Source organism: Psittacula echo (genome assembly GCF_963264785.1).
Source record: "Psittacula echo genome assembly, chromosome: Z".
Classification (NCBI taxonomy): domain Eukaryota; kingdom Metazoa; phylum Chordata; class Aves; order Psittaciformes; family Psittacidae; genus Psittacula; species Psittacula echo.
In genome coordinates, this window is record NC_137742.1 from 3,093,789 (window position 1) to 3,106,484 (window position 12,696).

Below are 12,696 nucleotides of genomic sequence, written 5' to 3' on the forward strand. Positions count from 1 at the left end.
AGGTCTGAATTTCTTTTCTAGAGGCCTGACTTCCTCCAAAATTGTTCTTCACCAATCCTACCTCCATCAAAAGTATTCTGGTGTTTTATGTGTGTATATAATGAGAACTCAGTGTTGCTATGGTGCAGGAAGCATCCAGTCATGGCCATTTTCTATCCTCACCATGACTGAGAGTGGGAAACACTCAAATAAGCTTGACAGTTCCACACAATTTAATCAAAAACCTCAAAATCCAACAGAAAGCAACAACCACCAGCTCCGACGATGAAGAACACAGGACTTCTGTGTGTTTTCCCTTTGGCTTTCTCTCTCAAACTGATTTCGCTTGGCTCCAGTTTAATTTTTGTTTGCATTTTTGTCAGATGAGAAGGGAACAAGATGTCATGTTCACTCCTGAGAACAAAAATGAAATTATTCACACTTCTATTATGCCTTTCTGTCAACAGGGTTAAAGTCTACCCCAACGACCAGACCCAGACCACACTTCTGCATGGATGCAGCATTCTGGAAGCGTAGAAAAAATCCACTTGTCAAAATGGTGGTGATTAGGATCTAATATCATCTTCATACAGTTTAGATATAATGCGTGCTTTAGATCTTGCATGTACGCACCCTTGGAAACATACAATGAACTCCAGAAGGCAAGCACAGCCAACAAAAACAACACTATGAGGGTAGAGATGTTTTTGATGAGGCTCACAGCATCTGGCTGCTGGGAAAAGCATTATGAAACCTTCAGACGAGCTGCATAGTCAGGCACAACTCCTCTTGTCACCACCTTGGTCTTGGGGTAAAACCACTGCCGACAACCCAAGGGAGAGTTGTCAACAAAACATCTGTCTTTCTTTGCTAGATATAAGTTAGTTTGGCCTTTAAAACGTCACTAGGCTCACTATAAACCAACAGGGTAGTATTGACTTTTACAGTGAGGTGCTGAGGTGCTGGCACAGGGTGCCCAGAGAAGCTGTGGCTGCCCCATCCCTGGCAGTGTTCAAGGCCAGGGTGGACACAGGGCTTGGGGCAACCTGCTCTAGTGGAAGGTGTCCCTGCTTGTGGCAGGGGTTGGAATGAGCTTTAAAGGTCTCTTCTAATCCAAAATATTCTATGATTCTATGATTTTATGATGGAAGAGCTTCTCATAGAGACACCCACAGTACTAATGCACGGGTGTAGGGCTAACACAAAGCATGGTTCATCTTGGGATGCACTATCTTATGAGATGCTAGAGGATTCGACCTTTCCAAACACAGAAATGCACCTGATTTCTCCCTGTGCCTTCCTGCATCATCACTTCATTCCATTGGTGTCCGCTACTTCTCCCACCACAGTGACGGACGCGTCATTCACGTAGAATCCTAGAATCAACCTTTCCTAGGTTGGAAAAGATCTTTAAGATCATGAAGTCCAACCATTACACCAGGGCTGCCAAGGCCACCACTAAACCATATCACTGAGAGCCTCATCTACACATTTTTTGAACACTTACAGGACTTTTGAACACCTAAAACACCTATGGGACCACCAGATGAGCATGCACTCTGCAGGCTGTGCTGCAGGAACAAAGACAGTGCTGCTGGGATGAAAGGCCATGAGACAAAGTCTATGGGAGCAGACTCAGCAAAGCATCGAGGAACAAACTTGTCTATTGCTGAAGTCCAATGCAAGTCCTCACGTTCTGCAATGCCTGGCCGCACAGCCTGACTGAGTCAGCTATTTTCTTCTAAGCTTCATGGAAATGAATCTTCAGGAGGAATTTAAGTAGCTGTTTTGTAACACCAGCTTGGGAAAGACATCCCAAGTACAGATGGCATGTGAGATAGCTCCAAAACAGCTCTTTAAATGCTTTGCTGGATCTCCCACAAATCATTAGGGATGTCCAGATGGGGGCCCTTGTTGCACAGAGCGGGCAACCAGCTAGGAAGACACCCCCCAGTCTTCAAGGCAGACTGCCCAGACTGGTGTAGAAATCGCTGCAGTGATTCCATGTAGAAATTGCTTGGAAATCGTTCTCTCCATAAACTACATTACTTGGAATCATGTTTTTTGATTCTCAGTGTACTGTAAACATGATTGCAAAAATTACATGAAAACCATAGGAAAATACAGCGACGAGGAACTGGATCTAGTTTAGACAGAATAGCTTAAACTTGAAAGACACATCACAGCACACAAAGGTTCCCACAGTCTGCCGAGTGGATCCTGGTAAGAATGTGACTTGAATGAACATAGATTAATCTTTTACTACTTTGCAATAAAAGAGCTTATACCTCAGACTCCAGGCTGCCTCCTTTAAAAATACACCAGGGCTGATCAGTCATCTCGAGATCTGATAATCCTCCAAGAGATATAAACTTTAAACCCATGCCAAGATGCACAGACACAGCCCACCACCATCCCTCCATGGTCCTGTCCCTCAAGATACATCCTAAATAGTACGTACAGGCAACCACCTGCTGCCTTTTTGTTCAGCTGTCTTCCCTTAGACCTCTGTGACTCTTTGACCTGCAGTGAGGAGACGTCCTAGGTTTTTTCCATATCCTATTTATACCAGTGCTTTCTAGTGAAGAAAGAATTGTCTTTCCTGTAGAAGCTAAGGCAAGATTTGACAGGATCTCCTAACAGCTGTCCAGACATATGAGATGACCCAAAGTCAATGGCAAGCAATTACTTCCGACACGGGGATCTGGTAAAACACCAGCCCAAGGAGCAGAGATGCTTTATACACAATGTGTGCCAGAATCCTTTATCAACACATTAAATAAATTGCTTTAAAACTGATGCAGCGTGCTATAGCTTTGTGTAGAGCTTTGAGAGCTAGGATTCATCTGGACATTGACTCACTGCAACCCAGTGACAATCCTATGCAGTTTCCCAAACGTTTCCCTAAGTCTGTCCCACTGTCAAAAGAGGAGTTGTGTCCTCTTGAACCCATTCCCACCTCTTCTCCCATGGTACCCCCAACACTTGCATAGATGTACTGGGCTGATCTACTCCCAAAATTAACTTTCTTCTGGCTGAGTTATCATCAGTTTGGATGGCAGCACACTGCTTGGGGGGGAGGCACAGAGCAGGGTCACTTTCTGCAGCTCCAGTGCCACGTGGCTGTTGGCCTTGCTTTAATCATGGAATTGGGATGATCCATAGCATCTGCACAACGCTGGGAATGGATGGAGCAATGTTAGTTTAAATGAAAGAAAGAAGCCTGTTGTCCACTCGTGCCCCGGAGGCTGTCACGCTAAATAAAGACATTATCAGAGAAAGAGAAGAAACTCAGCGCCTTCATGCCTGTTAATGACCCCGGCACCTTCCCAGTCAATCCAGGGACTCTCTTTCCCACAGATGGTCCCTTGGAGACAGACTGCTGTGGCTTTAGTAGGAATAAATGGAAACAAAACAGTTAACAAATACCCAAAAATAGAGCGTAGTTAACTTTTTTCTTTTTCTTTTTTTTTTTTTTTTTTAATATGGAGATGAAAAATCCCTGGGTGATTTACATGCCAGCGGAGATATTAGCTGCATATAATAGATGCAATATTTTTAATACTAATATTTTGGGCTGAGACAAGAGTGGGAATGGAAAGTATTTCCAGTGCCTTGACTTCTTTATTTTGCAAACATCAGTTGCTAACTGGGGTCAGACAGAAATATTGTTTCTGCAACAAGAGCCCAAACAACTCGAGCTGGCAACTTCTTCACACACTAACCATGCCAGGAGGCCCTGCAGAGCTTCAGCACTTTGCTCCCTCCCAGGTCTCCGGGGCCAACATCCCCATCTTGGGCTTGCAGGGAGAAGGAGCGGGGTGGTAAATGCTCTCCTGCAGAGAGAGTGGCTACTTGCCATGGCCAAGAACTGGAAGGCACCACCCAAAGCATGCAGCCACACCACTGGAAGTGCTGCTGGGCTTCTTTGAACGGGCTGGGTCTTAAGGGAAGACCTTGTGTGACACAGGGGATGCCATGGAACCTTTTTTTACCCATCAAAAGCATCAACCTCTGATTGCCCTCAGTTCAGCTGCCAGATAACTCTGGAGAACAACCTGGCAGTAGAAAGCCTTTGGTACTTGTTCCAAGAGATCACCAGCAACAGCACATTTATATTTTCTAGTGAAGAAAGAACTGTCTATAGAGGAGGATTGAAAGCAGGAGAAATAAACAAGTTATTTCACTTCATATTCTCTCCAGCAAACAACTGCTGACAACACCTCCATGAAAGCAGGCTGGAAAACAAGTTGTAGATGGATAAATCCATTTCCAGTACTGAGGAGCCATGCCGGAAACACTCCACCAAAGAGAAAGCCATTTCAATAACAGATCAGTTTCCTAGTGCAGAGGAACCTGCCGCTATATTTCCTTCCCTCAATTCTGCCTGGCTGAAATAGCATCACGTAGACGGTTGTGTTTTGCACTCCATGACACTGAAAGAGCAGCCTTGAAGGACAGTCTCATGGATGACAGGGTTTGCACATATGAAGATCTGGTGCCACGGGTTCACTGCAAGGTCTGCAGCGGAGGAAGGTCCACTCACAGCCCCTTCCCTTCTTTCTGCCTTGGTTTTCTTGCAGGGAAAGAGAGGATGCTGAGAGAGCCGTCTGCCAATATGCACATTGAGGTCAATGGGCAACAAAACACCACAGCGTTGTTTCATCTCTGGCTGTTTTCCCTGGGGACAGCTCTTGCACTGGCTCCCTGTGACTCTTCCTACAGTTGATTCTCCCAACACACACTGCCCATGCAATGCAGACTTTCCTGGCAGGTTGGTTAAAATTAAGTCACACCTTCAGCTACCAAAGCAACACCCATACAAGCAAGATAACCAAGGTGCCTTGGATGCAGGGCCATGGAGATGCTCCGAGGTCCGGAGTACCTTTCCAGGCTGGGAGACAGGCTGAGAGAGTTGGGGGTGCTCAGCCTGGAGAAGAGAAGGGTTGAGGGAGATCTCAGAGTACTCCTTTAAGAGACCTTTAAGTACAGGAAGACCAGGAAGGGAGACTTTCCAGTACTTAGAGGGGGCTTAGAAGAAAGATGGGGGCAGAATTATCAGTAGGGCCTATAGCGACAGGACAAGGAGTGGTGGTTTTAAACTAAAGGAGGGGAGATTCAGAATAGATATAAGGAAGAAATGTTTTACTATAAAGGGTGGTGAGGCCCTGGCACAGGTTGTCCAGAGAGATGGTAGATGTCCCATCCCTGGAACCGTTCAAGGCCAGGTTGGATGGGACTTGGAGCAGCCATTCGATGGTTCTGTGATCCCAGAGCAGGCACTGCTGAATGCTTCTGTTGATGGCCTTGCTTTCAAAATGGCAAACTCCATTTTAAATGCTGACTCCCACTTTGCTGAACACAACTGAAGAGCTAAAATAGTGCTCAACAGGCACTTAATTTGCAGGCACAGCCATGTGAGCACTTTACTTCTCATGACGTGAAAAGAAGAATGGCTCAAAATAATCAAAAGGAGGTATTCATATAATGAACCATTAAAACCATTAAATTCACATAAACCACCATTAAACTATTAAACTGTTGAGCTACACTATAGCGTGTGAGCTCCAGAAGTTTGCAAGGGTTGAAAAAGCACATTGCCAAAGTCATAAAAGGAAAATCCATCAGGATGCAATGGATACAAAGGTGGGCAAATGTGGTCCTGCAGATCCTCAGAGTGTAAATTCCTGGAGAATCATACATTTTGGTTGGAAAGGAACCTGACGATCATTGAGTCCAATTAAGAAGAGGACAGCACTGCTGGGAAGCAGCATTACATGCACACCTTGCTTTTTACATGCTCCTCTTGGTGTCCATTTACTGGTGATCAACCCAGGTAGTCTGGTGTTACCTATGACAGCCCTCCTCCTGCTCTTACTGACCTCCCAATCGGCTCCAGCACACCATTAGCCCCTCTAATTGCAAACTAAGAACTCCTGCCCTGTGCTGATGCAGGACTGCACGGCACTGATAAGATAAGGCGAGTTATCTCCCAGCTGGGTAAGGGGCAGCAGCACAAGGCTCTCTGCATGCACAGCCAGTGACACGCTTGGGCAATTACTGCCGCCCGGCTCACGTGCTGTAATTCATTAAGCCACAGTAACGCAATCACCCAGCTGAGCCCTTTTAGGAACAAACCGCCAAGACAATATTGTCCTCTGGGGACCTGCAGTTCGCAGAATTAATTCAGTGGAATAACTCCCAGTGATGCTGCGGACAATCAAACCGAAAGAAAAGATGATCTGTCTCTAAACTGCCTGTAACCAACACCTCGGCTGATGCCCTGCGACCGCTGGCTCTGCTCGGGCAGGCAGGGCAAGTGCTGACTGTGAACCTGGGATTTTCACTTAATCCTTGAGGAACCTCACTGTGGAGGACCAGCACTCCGATAAAGAGACACAGAATTACAGTATTGTTATGGTTGGAAGGGACTGTCTAGTTCAAGGCAGAGGCCAGAGCAGGTCGCATAGGAACGTGTGCAGGCTGGTTTGAATGTTTCCAGAGAGGGAGACTCCACAACCCCCCTGGGCAGCCTGCTCCAGTGCTCTGACACCCTCAATGTAAAGAAGTTCTTCCTCATGTTGAGGTGAAACTTGTTGTGTTTTAGTTTATTGCCATTGCTCCTCATCCTGTCACGGGGCACCACTGGAAAGAGTCTGGCACCTTTGAGACATGTGTGAGTTGTTCTAATGTTTGTCGCTGTTCTAATGTTTGAGACATTAGTGAGTTCTTCACCTTGTTCCACAGGATGCTCAGCTTCAGCTGGTGCAACTGACTCATACGGTTTAGTTTAAGGAAGCCCTGCGCGGAGCAGGGAGTTGGATTCAGTGACCCTTATGGGATCCTTCCAACTCGAGAAGTTCTATGATTTCTTTCTGAGATGCAACTTTAGTGCAGCTGTTCCTGAAAACGTGGCCTGTCCTTCACCATTGGTTCAAAGTTTCTAAGTCTTAAGTAGGACAGTGACTATTATTCTAACAGCACCTCTGCTTAGGTGCTGTCAGCTGCCTAGAAGAGTTTTTTGCATCGCTGCACCCTACACACGATGATTTAGTTAGACACTAGTATTGCCACTCATCACCGCAGGCAAGTACACCACCAGAGACTTACTTTTGCCCTTAAAAAGAAGGAACTTCTCCTGAGTTTGCTCAGGACAAGAGCTCTCCCAGAAATGGCATCTTTTCACAGCCACCATCACACTGGCTCAGTTCCACTCCCTGCTCAGCATGGATGGCTGTGACATCCTGGGTGTGTTTGCAATGTTCCCTCTGCATCACTGAAGACAGTGTACATGGTGGCTCTAGAAAGACCCACCAGCTCCCAGGAGAGCATGGAGAAGACAGGAGTATAAGGAGGAGCATGAAAACGTGACTTCCAGATGCTGCTTCAGAGGTTCAGACCCAAACACCATTACATCTAATTAATTAATCGTACTGAGAAGGAAAAGAGTGTTTCAACCTTTTCAATTCCTTGCCTTCCTCTCTCTTTCTTCTGTTTCAACACCATGTATTGAGTTTAGTAAATGCACGGCAAATCATTTAGCTCAATGATAGCTTTCAGCAAATACCCCGTCCATCTGAAACATTCCGTTTTGTTCCAGCTAGGAACAGCACTTCAGCACTAAAATAACATCTTTATATTGTTGCTTTCTTTAATAAACATCCTCTCCTCTCACTGCAAAGCCTTCAGTAAATGGCCCTGGAAGAACAAAAGACATTTCTGTATTGTTTTAAGTTCTCTTCCTTTCTGAAAACCTCAATTAAAACGGTGAAAAAGCAAACGTGTCACTACTATACTCTGTAATTATGAACTCATTTCTATTCACTCGCCCAGCAGGAGAGGTTTGTCCCTGTGACCTCTGGGAATGGGTTTCTAAGGCTTTTCCAAAATTTCATAGCCTTAAAAACGACACGTTCATGTCAGCCGTAAAACACGTTCACCTTCCCCTTCACCCAAAATAACTTCCAATCTTAAAATCCAGGGTGAGGACCATTCCTGTGCCTATTTTTATTTGTGAAAGGAGGCCTAGCGCTGGCCATGAATAGATCGGCATGGGAGCGGCTTTGGAAATAGTGCAACCCTTCAAGACAGCGTGAAAATTGCATGAATACGGGCTGCCAGCTTATTGTAATGAGCTTTCAAATAAATACCTTGCATGGCACGTTCCTGAGTGATAGTCAGGGTTCTCTTGGCCATCTTTCCAGAACAAAAACTACCTGGCTCAAAGATGACACGTGCAAGTGCCAATGTGATGCTTGCAGGAACAAGTGTGTTTTAAAGCTGGTAAAGTCCCTCTGAGAAAACATTCTGTGTGACAAAAATGCTGGTACAACTTGGTTATATATGTATATATTTTGGTTAGATATGTGTGTGCCTATATATATCTTTATATATATATGTGAGAGTGAAAGATAAGGAGGACAAATAAAAGGCAAGACCATTTTGTCACAAGAGTTTGAACAGGAGAAAGGAAGATGATGCCTGAGAACTCAGAATCAGATGATAACAAATGCAGAACAGAAGATTTTCACATAAAATAATAAAGTAATATTGTCCTTTAAATAAAAGCTAGAAAATAGCTTTAAAATTCACACATAAACCACAAGCCACACTGCCTTAGGGTCCATTCTTGATCGTCCTATGATTTCATGTGCTCATGACACACATAGGCAAATGCATGTTTTTTCTGTCAAAAGTTAAGACCAAATCCAAGGGAGCACACACATATATCCACAACACATCTTAGGTAGATCTGAGGACTCTACAGCTCACCAACCAATTCCCCAAATCCCACCAAGGATTTGGGTTATCTCATGTCTTCTCTGAAATTTAAGTACCAAAGGCATCACTGCTATCCACATCCTAAGATGCCACCATCTCCTCAGGCTCCCCCAAGTTCAGTCAGCTCCTACCCTAGGATTCATCAGTTGGGCATCCACCATCAGCTCCCTTCTGGAAGAAACCTTCTAGAAGAAGATGCAAATTGTTATTTGAAGTAAAAACAAGTTTGGGGTTGCAGAAGGAGCTGGAAATGCTTTTAAGGGGCTCAGAGCTAAACCCTTCCACCTCTTGGCAACAGCTCTGTTGACATCTGTGTATGAAAAACCAAGGGCAAAAAAGCCTACTACACACTTCACCCATGAAACACCAATGACTCCTGTCAACTCCTGCTCATTAACAGCACCAAGCCACCTAAGCTGGTAGACCTTGGTAAGGTCTACCTACCTGGGTAGGTGGCTACCAGCTGATCCATCTACCTACCTACCTACCCAGCTGATGGGTAAGAGAGGCTCCCTCTGGCCAGTGAAGCCAGGCAGCCTCAACAAGAGGTTGAGCTAAACACAGATGAGGGATCTCACCAGCCTCAAGAAGTGCCAAGGCAGCACTCTCCATGAGCATGAAAACACCTTGGTGGAAGCTCTTCCCTTCCTTGGCTAAGAAGAGATTTCTCCTCCATGAGATGGGAGAGAACGGGATGCCCAGTCTCAGGTCTTTGTTCTTGCTGAAGAGAGACCACAAACAAACCCCTATCCCAAGTGCTTTCTCTGGTGTGAGGCATTTTGGCTCAACTCCTCCCATAGCTCTTTGTTTTTCAGACTTCCTTGGTTCTGGTCAACATGGGAAGGCAAAATAAAGCAAGGAAACCTCTTCTCATAAGATGGCCACATTCATTTTTATTATGTGAAGGTCAGAAGATCTCAGTGAGAATCTTTCCAGGGCTCTCCAAGCATCTCTGATAGCCACCTTTGGGAATTCTCACCTTGTCCCAGGAGAAGGGGATTCCTCCCTCCTCTCCATGCAGCACTGGATTATTGTTGGATTGCTCTCAAAAGTTCAGTCTTGTGAAGGACAACTGCTCCTCACGTAACTTACAGCAGCAGGATGCATTTAAGGCATGGAGAACATAGGCATGGGGTAAGGGTTATACAGATGGTGGGTTCAATTTGCCTGATTATAGGTGTCTGCCATGTCAGAGGCCAAATGTGAGATGGGGATGTAAAATCCATGGCAGCCAAACCAGTTACAGGAGTTGGAGACCGGGAAGGGCATCCCCTGGACAAATGCTGCTTCACACTGAGGTGAACCATCCTCCAAACTCCATTGACCATCTCCAAGTATAACGGGAACTTTGGTACCAAATTCGTATATGGTTAACATAGTTATGGACACATGTGGTGCTACTGGAGGTGCTTTATGGCATCTTGTCTGGCTCCCACCCCATTTTGGTGCAGGTTTCACAGGGTTCACTGCCTCTAGCTCCTTGCATGGATTTCATGATATGCGAGGGCATCTGCAACAGCATCTATGATCACAGAGGTGAAGCTCAGCAGTTCTGATAAAGGTGAGAACTGAAATGAGGTCTCCCATGTCACCCCCAAGGCTGGATATACAAGAGCGATTGCTTTGCTAACCTTCTCCTTAGCTTCAGAGCCACCATGAGCTCCTGCTCCCTAACGCTCACAAGAATGGGCAGCAGCAGAAAAGGAGTGAACAGCTTTCAGTGTCAACAACTCACTGTCCTTCACATCAGCCCCTACTGCCACACAGGGACAAGATACCTCATAAATACCGAGTTTTGATGAAATTAGATGTCCCTCCACCACAGCCACACACTGAAGTTCTGGATATTTTTGCTGGAGCAATTATTTTTCTTTCTGTGAAGTAGAATTGTAAGACCCTGACCTTATCCAGCAGGCCATTAAATATCTATTGAGGTTTCATAATAGTAACATGTTTTGCCGGTGCTACAGAAAGTCTTTCAATCAGCTGCAGAGATGGAGAAAAACAACCTGCAAAAGCTTCCTGATGCCATGAAGTCTACTGGCAGCTTGGCAATTCAGATTAAATTTAGTCTGCAGGACAGGGGTCACTTCAGTCGCCATGATCATAAAAAAAAAGAGGAATAAGAAGTCTTGTGTTGTAGAGTTTTTATGTAATGACAAAGCTGCCCTCAATAGAGGTGGCAACCCCGCAGCTGGGAAACGCACCCAGCTCTCTCCTGCCACTGCCTCCTGGCATTAAAAATAAGGAACAATGAAAGGAAAGGATTAAATCTGCTTAGATGGGTATCTTTTAACCCTTCTGCACCATGCCTTTAGCTAGGCACAGAAGGAGGACGTAGCAGATACGGAGAATGATAATGGATACACATCTCCTGAAGATCTGCTCACGTGGAGCGTGTCCTGTTGAACTCATGCAGGTTTATCGTTCTCTTTACATTAGTCCTGAGCCCACAGAGCTCTGATAATTACAGAAGTATGTTTTCCCCACATTGCAAGAAGTGCAAAATCCTTTTAGTTGTTGCTGGCATCGGGAAAGGAGCTGTAAATACGGCACTGCCTCTCGTGGTGTGTTTTCCGGCAGGATGGCAGCCGCACCATCTGCCTTGAGGGTGACTCATGGCTGGGCATATTCTCACTGACACCCTCAAATGTGTAAGGGCTTAGCGCTGATCACAACGGCAGAAACAAGAGCAGCTGGGTGGAAAACCTCTACTCACCCCGCCACAGCTTGAGGCACGGGTGACAGGCAAAACAAACACCCCAATGGGTGCGGAAGACCAACTGCTCCACCTTACTGTTACCAGTATTTCACATGGACCACACAGATAATGGGAAGACCCTACAAGTGGTGCTGGGGCTGGCAAGTTGCCCTTAGATGAGCCAGCCCATCTCCAATGCTAGATGTAAAACTGGCTGAACTTCAGGTGGCTTCTGCAGAGCTATTTTATCATCCATGTCCTGTAGGTACTGGAGCTGGGATTCCTGCACAAGGATGGTGTTGGACTATTACAGCCCCGTGCCAGGCTGTGTCCTGTTCACCGAGCCCAGAGCAGGGTACCAAGGCAGCAAGGGGTCTTGATGGAGCCAAGCCACCATGGAGATGTGAGCTCCAAGAGGTCCCTCTTGTTGAGAAGCTGCAGTGCTGCCCAGCAGCTCCACCCGCGGCTGAGTCACCCCAGCCGGATGCCCGTGGCTCGTCAGGCGGCAGCTTTTTGATCACTGAAGGATTGCTCCTTCGACAGCAGCCTGGTACAGGCTTTGTTCTCAACAGCGCCATGACCCCTGGCAGAGCCTTCTCCTCGACGCCTGGAAGGAAGGGCAGTGGGGCTGGGTGATGCCAGCGCGTCTGGCCAGCCCGGCTCTGCGGGTCGAAGGGGCTCCTGCTTGATCCCTCCTGATATCATCTCTGCCCTGCTCCATCACTGCCTTGTCCCAGGAGCAGCTGATGGACTAACCACGTCCCGGTGTCACCAGGTCTTCGTATGGACCTACCCAATAGCCTCATGAGAGGGTATGGGAGTAACTACAAACACAGGGAGGAAGGACCTTGTGCCACTGCAACCCCTTCCAGTTCCCTACGTCTATTACTCCCTTGTTGGCAATCAAGGCAGACTTTCCTCTGATTTCCAGCCTTAATTAAATGGCCAGTTTTATCTGCTTGCTGTTCACAGCAGGGTGTTTCTTCAGCAGAAATAGCCCTTCTCCCTTAGTGCCATCTAACCCCGGGTACCTCGAGAGCATCCGCATCCGCTCCCAGCCTCTGCTGGGCAAGGCTGAGCCAGCCAACACGTGAGAAGCAGCATTTCCTTCTCTGAGCTTTCAAGTTTATTGTATCCTTCGCATCCCTGGGTGACCCTGGATCCTCACATTAACAAACAGAAAACCCCTGAAAACCAAAAGCAGAAAACCTTTGCTTTATATCTCACCTCAAATC

At 46.4% G+C, this 12,696-nt stretch overlaps 1 protein-coding gene across 3 annotated transcripts in view; it reads right to left on the bottom strand.

Annotated features, from left to right (window-relative positions):
• CTIF (cap binding complex dependent translation initiation factor) overlaps positions 1-12,696 on the bottom strand; it is a gene marked incomplete at its 3' end in the record, with an annotated part of 149,081 nt that overhangs the window by 44,761 nt on the left and 91,624 nt on the right. The window lies entirely within an intron of this gene.